Consider the following 12,255-nt stretch of genomic DNA (forward strand, 5'->3'; position numbering starts at 1 on the left):
CCTTGAGCCAATATGGCTGACTCATACAGACTTATAGAAAGTCGTTTGTCCGACGGACATGACAGGAAATTTTTTATGCGGTCCACTGTTTCCTAATCCGGATGTAGTCTGACTGACTGGCATTTATCGTACCACAAGAACCGCAACATCTCAGACAACGCATCAGAATGGCGTCACTAACATATTATGCTGGGGTAGAACCGGGAAAGAAACGTAAATTAATGCCCGACAATTGTAGTGAAAAGTTAAAAAAAAATGTACAAAAATAAGAGGACTGACCGAATATATAAAGAGAAATGGACTAAAAATCACACCTGGCTTGTAAGTGATGGTGAAAAGCAACATATCATGCGGTGCACCGACATTTTTTTCTGTCCGGCATATTTTTTTCTGTCCAGCAGATTTTTAGGCATTGCTGTACCAAATATCCAGCCAAGTCTGACATGAGTTCTACACATCGTCTTGATGAGGTGATCATTTGCCCTAAATTACATGAAAATCCTTCAAGGGGTTTAGAAAACACAGAGCAGACATAAAATGGAAAGCTTATAACCTTTGACCTTGAGTTGTGACATTGATCTTGGGCTGACATGGTTGACACATAAGTTTTGCACATCTTCTTGTTGAGGTGATCATTTGACCCAGGTTTCATAAAAATCCTTCAAGTCCGGTTTAATAGCGGATGCAAAATGGGAGGCTCAAACCTTTGACCTCGAGTTCTACCTTAACCTTGAGTTCACATGCCATATGATGTGGGTGATGATGAGGAATAACTATTTTAAGTTTGAATGAAACAAATTCATCTAGATATTACAGAGAAAAAGGGAAAGCGCATCAAAACTTTAACCAAGGTGCGGGCGTGGAAGGACGCCAACGCCAGGTCGAGTACGACAGCTCTCCATACTTCGTATAGTCAGGGTGAAATTCCCAATACTTTTGTTGCGTAATTACAGTCAAACCTGTCCTGTGACCCTGAAAGAGACCAGCATTAAAAGGTCACATAAGATAGGGATTCTCTCAATACAGGATCATGGACCACTTATTACCTTGTAGCTCAACTAATGCAACTTAACTAATTATCATAAATTAAAACTTGTTTTATCATTTCAACTCTGTTAACAGTTAAGAACTACTAAAGACAAAGAAATGATAAAGATTCTTAAAACGTACATGAACTATGGTGAAATTTGTCTTAAAATTATAAAGCATAGAAGAATTTGACTGACTCAACACTTCACTACATCATGTTACATATACATGTAGTGATGTACATGTATGAATTTATTTTAACAGAATTGTCTTACTTGATTTCATGTACTGGTATAGATTTAACTCTTTAATCATACTGATTTCTTATCAGAGTTGTAACATTTGCTTTGAAACAATTTGAAAAGTGAAAAAATGTAATCCTGATGCTTTCTGAACTTCAATTACATGGCCTGGATAATCCTCTGATCCCATTTGTTGAATGTCAGATGTTGTGTTCCAACGCAAAAACTGCACTTTGATGTTGCTCAGGTGTGAGGGCGCATAATGTAAACAAAAACAGTAAAATGTTCCTCCATTGAGAGTCATCTTTTCAAATTTCTGCAGGAAATCTTCATAAACTGTTTTTGTCATCCATGCATTTTATGTAATAATAATAATGGGTGAGTTTATTTTTACTTTTTTAAACATCTTGATTCTCTTGATCTGCCTAGATAATTGCGTAGCAATGGCAGTTGATCAATTGTTTAATCAACTTTTTGTGTTGTTTTTGCACTTGTTGACAATTAAACAGATTGTGTTAAAGAAGTAACCGCATCGCTAACTGGCCGAATACAATTGCGGCTGTTGTAACAGATAATTTGATTCGCTTTCACACTTGTAAAAATCACACAAGTGCCTGCAGTAAATGGAGTTTAAATTATGCCATCAGCATGTAAATTCAGCTCATTTCGACACCATGCAAATTGTCAACAGTCTGAATTGCGGTCATATACGGGTGTTGATAAATAAACAAACTTGGGCTACATTGATATTGCTCCAATACGGGCCAACAATGAGATTTTCTGTGAGAATTTTTCGGCGTGCCGTATTAAGCACGATTTTATGACCTCGTATGACCTTATGCCGCCTGAATAATGTACCAATTGGATTGCTTGGTAAGGTATTCTCGGTATTTTCAGCCATAATTAGAGATTTAGTAAGAGTGGCGCTGATTGGAGAAAAGGTTGAAAATGCTTCACTCTAAGTCATGTGTGACACGGAGTGAAATGACAACGCGTTCGTCATCTATAACCTCTATAAGTACAGCACCATCGGGTTGTATGCGTACCACTTGAACAGGTGTGCATAACCAAATATTCATCTGCTCATCCGGACATATTTCTGTTTTGTTGAGTTTTCTTGTTAAGTTATTTCTGTTTTGTTAAGTTTCCTTTCCTTAAGTTTTGTTTTTACAAAAAGGTTATTTGTTTTATACAGTCATTAAGTCTTACCCTGCATTACAGCAACAATTTCTAACCAGTGCAAATCATTAATAACCTGCAACAACATGTCCGACACTGTTAAATTTTAGATTCTAAATTTTAAATTAATCTTTCCAGTGAAAACAGTACTGTACATATTCTGAATGATAGACAAATTTGATAATAAGCTGAAGAAGAGTAAGGGTTCATGTTGCTTCCAACAATTCCAGAAATAAAGTATAGAACGTATTTCAATATTGTTTGCTTACTGTTACCATCTTTTAAGCACCAAAGGCTCAAAGTGAGCTTTTGTGATTGTTTGGTGTCCGTCGTGTGTCCCTCCACAATTTCTAAACACAGCCTTCTTCAGAACTACTGTCCTCATTTATACAAAACTTCACAGAGGCCCCTTTCAGCATTGCCAAAGAAATTTAAATACAGGTTTCTGCCCATATATAACTTGTGCTTCAGTTACATCACGCCGACCATCTTTTTTAAAGATATTTCTTGTTATACATGTATTTGCAAATTAGAAAGCTGGTATGCAAATGATTTTTTAGGAAGTGTCTAGCCGTCTGGTAACCAGATGTCTAGCCTACTTTCAATTTCTTAATGAATAAATAATGATTTAATATAACTTGACCTGTTATTTACTTAAGATACTAACACTCATCTGCAAACAAAACCTTGTGTGAATACATACCAAAGTATATTTGTGATTGTCTCGAATAGATTACAGCATTTTCAGCAGATAAAATGAAAGTTTGCCAAAATCAGTAATGGTGAAACAAATACATTGTAGAAGCGGATGATTGTTTCACTGTTATCTTGTTGTTAGACAGCGTTTAGTTACCCATGTGTCACCAGCTGAAGAGATACAAAGCATTACACAATTCATATGCATCCAGGCCACACCAAGCGGAGGCGCTATCATCATGGTCAAACTTTCTTTTTTAAACACGACTGTTAGTAAGACAGCACGATCGACTTTTCTCAGAGCTTGACTCTGAATTAGAGCTTTGCCAATAAAAACTTTAACCAAAACATTCTAAGTTAAAAAGATGCAAAAGTCAAAATTCAATCAGAGTTATGGGGATTTTTCTCCTGGTGTAGACTTTGATAGTAAATAACTGTTTTAAGTTTCAACTGAAAAGCTTTAATAGTAACTAAGTTAAAAAAAGGGCATAACTGTCAAAATTCAAACCAGATTTTATCTTCTATCTAACTGCTTACAGGGATCACACAGAGATGACATAGTTCATGTTTCCGTGAATATCCGAAACAAAGGCATGCACTAACACACATACGCCAAACAGCCATTTGGACGACTATGTCTTTGCTTTTCTGCAATTGGGCTTGATAAAAAATATACCAAAATAGTCAAATAACCAATAGCATTTAAGTGGTATTGTTTTAAATTGAGTTACCTCCCTTCAATTGTAAAAATTGTTGTATGCATAACTTTAAATGCAGCTTGATTCTAAACACAAATGATCCATTTACTTGTTAATTGTTTTCGTTCACCTGCATGAAATCTGAAAACCCACTATTGTTCCCTCATTACAGCATGTAGAATAAAGGCCTTCTGAAGTCCATGGTTTGTAACCTTCCTGCCTTACAAAAGAAGAAACATATTTTCTAACTGTTCAGAAAATATAGAGAAATACTAGAGGCACATATAAAAAAGTTAATTAACAATTTAAAGATAACCACCAAACATATAATTATCTTAAAATAAGTGTCAGATTTTTTTTTTTAAATTATGAAGAAACTTTAGGCAAAGTTATTCAACATCCAGTCATGCGAAAAAAATAATTAGACTAAACAAGAAAAAAGTTTCATGAAGTCCTCGACTTTGGCATGTCCCTTGACTTTGCTTGCAACCTAAAAATATTTCAGTTATTTACTGCAAATTAGTTCACCAGAAGAAAAAAAAGATAGGGATACAGAACTTGACCAACAGAGGACTAGTAATTTAACTTTTAGCCTGCAGGTGGAAAGTGATTTTGCCTTTGCAACCAGTGCAGACCAAGATCAGCCTGCATGGAAGTACAGGCTGATCATGGTCTGCACTGTTCGCTATTCAGTCAGTAAATTTTCAGTGAACACCCTATTGAATAATAAGTGCCACTGCCCGAATTGAATGATGGACCAGTCCATTTTAGAAATTTAGCAGAGTAAAGGTTAAAGACAGAAGCAAGAGTGTCATGATACCCTGGATCGCTCACCTGAGTAATATGAGCTACATGTTTTCAAATGTCAAACATGATTAAATGTACATGATTGGATCTGACAGATTCATCATGGAATCCAAGATTTATTGTTGTTGAACATATTATTTCAAGTTTGTATCAAATTAATAACTCTGGAACCCATGATGGGATCTGGTCTGTTTTCGAAAGGAACCAAGTTATTAGGCCAATACAAGTTGTGTACAAGTTTGATTAAAGCTGACAGCAAAGTGTGGTACCTCTATCATATTCACAAGCCAAAAATTGCAAATTTTGGCCCTTTAAAGGGACATAACTCTGGAACCCATTACAGGATATGACCAGCTTCCGAAAGGAGCAAAGATATTATGCCAATACAAATTGTGTGCAAGTTTGATAAAAGTTGATTGCAAAATGTGGTCTTTATTGTTTTCACAAGCCAAAAATAGCAAATTTTGGCGCTTTAAGGGGCCATAACTCTAGAACCCATAATAGGATCTGACCAGTTTTCGAAAGGAACCGGAATGTTTTGTCAGTACAAGTTGTATGCAAGGTTGATTAAAGTTGATTGCAAAATGTGGTCTCTATCGTGTTCACAAGAAATTGTGGACGGACGACGGTCGGACGGCGGACGAACTAATGTTTCACTGTTTACTGTAAGCATGCTGATGTAGATCATACTCAAACAGAAACTTAAAACTATAATTTGTTAAAATAAATGTTTAAGTGAACATTTCTGTAAATGAACTGTCTTTGGACAGCAACACTCAACGACTCAAAAGCCTTGTCACTAAATAATGTCAGATAAAAGAACACCCAGTTAAAACCAATTCAAGAAAATTTTGGGGAATACGTAACTATGGAAAAAAGAAGAAAAAAAAATTGTGTAACCGGAGAACGGCATGTCTTAGATAAATCATCACACAAATAAGTGTGTGAAGTTTCAATCCATTACCATTAGTGGTTACTGACATACCAGCTTACATAATTTAAAACAAGAAATATCTTTAAGAAGAGCTGTCACACCAGACAGCGCGCTCGACTATTTCGATGCTGGATAGTGAAACTGGGCACATCTGAGGAAACTGGAACTGTCACTGGAGTGTTTAATGACTCCAATGGTGGGTGAGATATTGCATAATAGCTTGAGTCTGTGTCAAAATTAGTATGTAATAACAGAGGTAACGATAAAGTGTATCAAAACACTATATAAGTATAATTCTAAGCAAAAATGAATATTATAAATTTATTCAAAAGCCTGAATAGAATTGACAAAGCTGACGCAAGTAAAAAGAATAGCGCGTCCTTATACATTAAAGTAGCGTCACGCGCCTGGAATGAATTTCAGACTTCAGGACTGAAAACAAATGACGTTTCCGGTGCGATTGTACCTTAATGAAGAATAAAAACGAGTATGTAATAAAGCGTTTTAATTCACACGGCTTGTACATTTCTAAGGTGCGTCGACACATGTCAGTAATTTCTCAAACTTCAAACGCTCTAATATCAGGTGAAATTATTTTTATGGCATATGATTAAGATATCATTTTAAGTTATGATGTATTAAATGGGCATCAGATCCTCGATCTGTCGTGTTGGCTCGATGTCTCTCCTATCCTCATGCGAAATAAAGGGCAAAACCTTGGGGTATAATTAATTTTGCTTTATTAGGTCAGTGACGAAACAAAATTTTGCGAATGGTATGGAGCGGAATTCATATAAGTTTTAAGTAGCTTTTTTCAAATCCATTCGATTAATATTTTCTTTGTTTGTTTGTACTATTTTGATAGAGTGTATGTTTTTTATCAAACTTTGTTAACTTAAATATACTACTCGTGTTTGTAAATATAATTGCGGAAATAAATACAGTTTAAACCAAATTTTGCCAACTTATTATCTGACAATGCCACCTTCGTTTAGAGAAAAACTATACTCGGTAAAAAAAAGTCCTGCACAGCTGGATGTTTTCTTCATTATAGGGCAAATTAAAAAAGTACATGCATCTTTGGATTTACCATAGTCAACAGATATCTGTTACAAGGACACTGATCGAAACAGAATAAAAATCGATACATAAATGATCAAGTTATAACAGTTTATATGCACTGGGAGTAAGCCTTCAAAAATGGCAAAATTAGCAGTAAATTTGAAAAGTGCTCAAAATAGTCTTGCTTGCATTCTTTCCTCACACACTGACCATACACACAGACAAAGTCCTGAATATGAGTAATTTATTCTATTGTTGATCAATCAAACACCTAGTAACTTAATTACTTAATTATTTTGTTTGTAAAATGAATTTTATAAAAGAAAATAACTTGCGATCCTTATTCAAAGTTTGGCCACTGTCACAGTAATGGCTAATGTACTGCCAAGACGTCCGTTAAGACGACTAACTAATGAAAACCGGTCTCGTGCCTTGGGACATTTACAAGCTGGTATGCGACCTCAGGATGTTGCAGCGATATTTGGAATTCACCGGAGTACTGTTGTTTGTCTTAATCAGCGGTATCAAGCAGAGTGTCACATTCAGCGTGGATGATATACGCATTATTAGTGTTTGGTAGTAAAACAGTGATTTAACCATTTTTGACAGAGGACCCTTGGGGACTTCTTTTATGGATTACTCAAGAACGGATACTTGGATTTTATTTTCGTTTTCAGTTCTGTGTTAAGCTTTGTTTAAAGTTTAATCTGGTATATTCATGTTTGTTGTGTGTTATATAATAAAAATATAGTCACCCAAAACATCCGTGTGTGCAGAACTTATTTTTACCGAGTATATAAAAGCGGTTTCTTATAAAAAGAAATAATATTATGCCAGTCGATGCAATTACCACTAACGGAATTGGCTCCTGTGAGAAGGTATATTATAAAACCGTTTTTATGGGAATTTTGTTTAAGATTTTGGGTCATGGTAGTTGTTCGAGTTGTCCTCGTATGACTGTTGTGTCACTATCTCCATATTGAACTTTTATGTGCTGAATCAAATACTTTTATTTTTGTAAATTTTAATATGTAGTGTCATTATTGTGCGTTTTATGTCTCCACACACTACACTAGATCAAATAGACGGTAAGTCAGTCCTGTGTACGCAAGCTCAAGGGTTAGGTATTGTGGCTGATTCATGTCTATAAAGAGCTTTTTAACGATTTAATTTCAGAACCAAAACCTACATAACTTTGAAAGCTAAAAAAAAAAGAACGAAAAATAAAGACAAGAACGCATTGGATTGTTTGCTTGCCACTAAGTATTGGGTGGTCGACATTTTTATCGAAAGTGTTCTCGTATTTTATTTTTATTGTTTTATTTTATTTTACCTTTCATAAAGTGGCGTCATTTCGTCTATAGCGTTGAAGTAGCAAGACCAGGCCCCTTCAACTGACGGTAATAAGGTAGGAGGATGAAAATAGAATGAGTGTGCAAAATAGTTCTCTCAATTTGTTTGACATAATCGGGGCTCTAACCACTTACGATAGTTTTTCAAACTTTCCTTTCTGATCACATTTTGTAAGACGAAACATTCTATTCTTAACTTATCAAGACATCAAGGTCAGATTCGGTGATTAGCAAGTTCGAAACAGGATCTTAATGGTAACAGTCTATGAATTAGTCGGCCCATTAGAGTACTTTTCTTTGATCTCGACCATACTTATAGAGAAGATGTTTCACTATAAAAGATAGGTCAGCACTTCGACTAGCCCCTCAAGAGTTTTGGCCATTGAATAAGTCAAATTTCAGGCAAAAACTGACAGAGTACCTATGCATAGGTTCAGACACCCGAATAAGTCAAAATTGCAAAAATTGAAAGTTCACTCAATACCTATAAATTTTCTAAACTCAGCAATCTATATTGAGGAAGATGATGCATTAACATAAGAAGAAAATTTATATTTTTATCTGTGTGAGCGGATGGTAAATTGTAACATATTTCTGTTAATTGTTAAAGAAATTCTAAAATCACATGAATCTTTAAATTAGCCTGTAGGGTGCTTAGCAGCCTGGAATATCGACGATGAGTTATTACTTGTCCATAAGAAAATACTTAAATGAGCTGCATCATGAGAAAACCAACTTAATGCGTTTGCGACCAGCATGGATCCAGACCAGCCTGCGCATCCACGCAGTCTGGTCAGGATCCATGCTGTTCGCTTTCAAACTCTATCGCAATCAGAGAAACTGTTAGCGAACAGTATGGATCCTGACTAGACTGCACTGATGCGCAGGCTGGTCTGGATCCATGCTGGTCGCAAACGCACTATGTTGGTTTTCTCATGGCGCGGCTCAAATGTCCCAAATCGGGGCGAATGAGGCTCTGATATTATCGGCGTGTCGCTTGCAAGACTATTCACAGACCTTCATCCATCTGCGATTGTTGTATCAGCACAGTTAAAGAGGTATGCCGTTTTGCCAAAACCATAATGTCAAAAAATCAAAAGTGTAACACCGTTTAAGTATTTAGCGCCTTTAAAAACGCAAGTTTCTACGTTTTGTTGTTTCGCCTATTCAAAACAAAGTATTATCAAATCAATTTGCTGGGTTAATCTAAGTAAATTGATACCCGTGTGATATTCAATTGTATTAAATCGGCGTCTGATCAGGTTCCAAGCTGTTTGCTACTCTGACAATATTTCTTCCGATTTTGGAGCAAATTGAATGAACTTTACAATTTTAGCAGACAACATTTACAGCAGACGACAATTTATCTAGCATGCTAAAGGTTAAGCGTTACTAGTATCTGTGTGTCTTAAAAACAAAAGTCTATACTGTCTAATTAAATTAAATTAGGGGCCTCCGTGGCCAAGTTATTAAGGTCGCTTGCCCCTCATCCATGTGGATTCGAGCCTCACTCGGGGCGTTGAATTCTTCATGTGAAGAAACCATCCAGCTGGCTTACGGAAGGTCGGTGGTTCTACCAAAGTGCCCGCTCAAGATGAATAATGCACGGAGAGGCACTTCGGGTCTTCCTACTCCATCAAAGCTGGAAAATGGCAATATGACCTATAATTGTGTCGGTGCGACGTTTAGTAGCTTTTTTCAAATCCATTCGATTAATATTTTCTTTGTTTGTTTGTACTATTTTGATAGAGTGTATGTTTTTTATCAAACTTTGTTAACTTAAATATACTACTCGTGTTTGTAAATATAATTGCGGAAATAAATACAGTTTAAACCAAATTTTGCCAACTTATTATCTGACAATGCCACCTTCGTTTAGAGAAAAACTATACTCGGTAAAAAAAAGTCCTGCACAGCTGGATGTTTTCTTCATTATAGGGCAAATTAAAAAAGTACATGCATCTTTGGATTTACCATAGTCAACAGATATCTGTTACAAGGACACTGATCGAAACAGAATAAAAATCGATACATAAATGATCAAGTTATAACAGTTTATATGCACTGGGAGTAAGCCTTCAAAAATGGCAAAATTAGCAGTAAATTTGAAAAGTGCTCAAAATAGTCTTGCTTGCATTCTTTCCTCACACACTGACCATACACACAGACAAAGTCCTGAATATGAGTAATTTATTCTATTGTTGATCAATCAAACACCTAGTAACTTAATTACTTAATTATTTTGTTTGTAAAATGAATTTTATAAAAGAAAATAAACTTGCGATCCTTATTCAAAGTTTGGCCACTGTCACAGTAATGGCTAATGTACTGCCAAGACGTCCGTTAAGACGACTAACTAATGAAAACCGGTCTCGTGCCTTGGGACATTTACAAGCTGGTATGCGACCTCAGGATGTTGCAGCGATATTTGGAATTCACCGGAGTACTGTTGTTTGTCTTAATCAGTGGTATCAAGCAGAGTGTCACATTCAGCGTGGATGATATACGCATTATTAGTGTTTGGTAGTAAAACAGTGATTTAACCATTTTTGACAGAGGACCCTTGGGGACTTCTTTTATGGATTACTCAAGAACGGATACTTGGATTTTATTTTCGTTTTCAGTTCTGTGTTAAGCTTTGTTTAAAGTTTAATCTGGTATATTCATGTTTGTTGTGTGTTATATAATAAAAATATAGTCACCCAAAACATCCGTGTGTGCAGAACTTATTTTTACCGAGTATATAAAAGCGGTTTCTTATAAAAAGAAATAATATTATGCCAGTCGATGCAATTACCACTAACGGAATTGGCTCCTGTGAGAAGGTATATTATAAAACCGTTTTTATGGGAATTTTGTTTAAGATTTTGGGTCATGGTAGTTGTTCGAGTTGTCCTCGTATGACTGTTGTGTCACTATCTCCATATTGAACTTTTATGTGCTGAATCAAATACTTTTATTTTTGTAAATTTTAATATGTAGTGTCATTATTGTGCGTTTTATGTCTCCACACACTACACTAGATCAAATAGACGGTAAGTCAGTCCTGTGTACGCAAGCTCAAGGGTTAGGTATTGTGGCTGATTCATGTCTATAAAGAGCTTTTTAACGATTTAATTTCAGAACCAAAACCTACATAACTTTGAAAGCTAAAAAAAAAAAGAACGAAAAAATAAAGACAAGAACGCATTGGATTGTTTGCTTGCCACTAAGTATTGGGTGGTCGACATTTTTATCGAAAGTGTTCTCGTATTTTATTTTTATTGTTTTATTTTATTTTACCTTTCATAAAGTGGCGTCATTTCGTCTATAGCGTTGAAGTAGCAAGACCAGGCCCCTTCAACTGACGGTAATAAGGTAGGAGGATGAAAATAGAATGAGTGTGCAAAATAGTTCTCTCAATTTGTTTGACATAATCGGGGCTCTAACCACTTACGATAGTTTTTCAAACTTTCCTTTCTGATCACATTTTGTAAGACGAAACATTCTATTCTTAACTTATCAAGACATCAAGGTCAGATTCGGTGATTAGCAAGTTCGAAACAGGATCTTAATGGTAACAGTCTATGAATTAGTCGGCCCATTAGAGTACTTTTCTTTGATCTCGACCATACTTATAGAGAAGATGTTTCACTATAAAAGATAGGTCAGCACTTCGACTAGCCCCTCAAGAGTTTTGGCCATTGAATAAGTCAAATTTCAGGCAAAAACTGACAGAGTACCTATGCATAGGTTCAGACACCCGAATAAGTCAAAATTGCAAAAATTGAAAGTTCACTCAATACCTATAAATTTTCTAAACTCAGCAATCTATATTGAGGAAGATGATGCATTAACATAAGAAGAAAATTTATATTTTTTATCTGTGTGAGCGGATGGTAAATTGTAACATATTTCTGTTAATTGTTAAAGAAATTCTAAAATCACATGAATCTTTAAATTAGCCTGTAGGGTGCTTAGCAGCCTGGAATATCGACGATGATTTATTACTTGTCCATAAGAAAATACTTAAATGAGCTGCATCATGAGAAAACCAACTTAATGCGTTTGCGACCAGCATGGATCCAGACCAGCCTGCGCATCCACGCAGTCTGGTCAGGATCCATGCTGTTCGCTTTCAAACTCTATCGCAATCAGAGAAACTGTTAGCGAACAGTATGGATCCTGACTAGACTGCACTGATGCGCAGGCTGGTCTGGATCCATGCTGGTCGCAAACGCACTATGTTGGTTTTCTCATGGCGCGGCTCAAATGTC

The sequence above is a fragment of the Mercenaria mercenaria genome, chromosome 4 (assembly GCF_021730395.1).
Source record: "Mercenaria mercenaria strain notata chromosome 4, MADL_Memer_1, whole genome shotgun sequence".
Classification (NCBI taxonomy): Eukaryota; Metazoa; Mollusca; class Bivalvia; order Venerida; family Veneridae; genus Mercenaria; species Mercenaria mercenaria.